Genomic DNA, 972 nt, shown 5'->3' on the forward strand with positions numbered 1-972 from the left:
GTGTGTGTGTGTGTGTGTGTGTGTGTGTGTGTGTGTGTGTGTGTGTGTGTGTGTGTGTGTGTGTGCATGTATATGTGTGTGTGTGTTTGTGTAGGTATATGTATATTTATATTTCTTTTGGGGAAGAGTGTACCATGAAGCACATAAAACTACAAACATTAATGTGTAATTATTGGATCAAAAGGACCTTTCCGTATATTAAGTTGAATGTTGTGCTTGGAGATTCACTATTCCAATCAGAACCGTTTAACCTTCTCTACATATATACGAATATACACATATACACATACATACATACAAACATACATACATATGTGTGCGTGGTTGAGTGTGTATGTGTATGTGTGTGCGTGCGTGTGCGTTTGTGTGTTTGTGTGTGTACAGATGTATCATACACATGCGCATGTAATTAGGATGTACGTACGTATTTGATGAAAAGCTTTTCCGAAATTAGAAATTCTTGATTATAGAAGTCTTTAAGCAAATTAACTTAGATCTAATCAAAGGAAGTTTTTGTGTAGTCGTTTACTTCTGTTTTCACGATTTCATAACACTTATGCTTGTAAAATTAACGAAAAGAGCTTACAGAAAACCTACCGTCCGTCAGGTTTGTGTTAATCTGTGTACATATGCGGCCGCGTGCACACACAATATAGATAGGTAGATAAGCACAGACATATATATATGTGTGTGTGTGTGTGTGTGTGTGTGTACAAAAAAGGAAACAAGAACATAACAGGCGACAACAAAACATCCGGACAGTTAGACGATACAAAAAAGGACAGGAAAAAAACAAGGACGGGTCATTCGGAGCTTTCTTTCTTCAGTCGAGTTCCAGAACGTCGTTGCAGTTTTGGCCGGTTACACTCAAGACTGCTCCAATCTGGCCGGCCCCAAGAAAATCTAAGCTAAGAGCACTAGATTCTTTGGAAGAAAGCAAGCGAATATGTATGTATGTATATATATATATAT

Source organism: Octopus bimaculoides, chromosome 16 (genome assembly GCF_001194135.2).
Source record: "Octopus bimaculoides isolate UCB-OBI-ISO-001 chromosome 16, ASM119413v2, whole genome shotgun sequence".
Classification (NCBI taxonomy): Eukaryota; Metazoa; Mollusca; class Cephalopoda; order Octopoda; family Octopodidae; genus Octopus; species Octopus bimaculoides.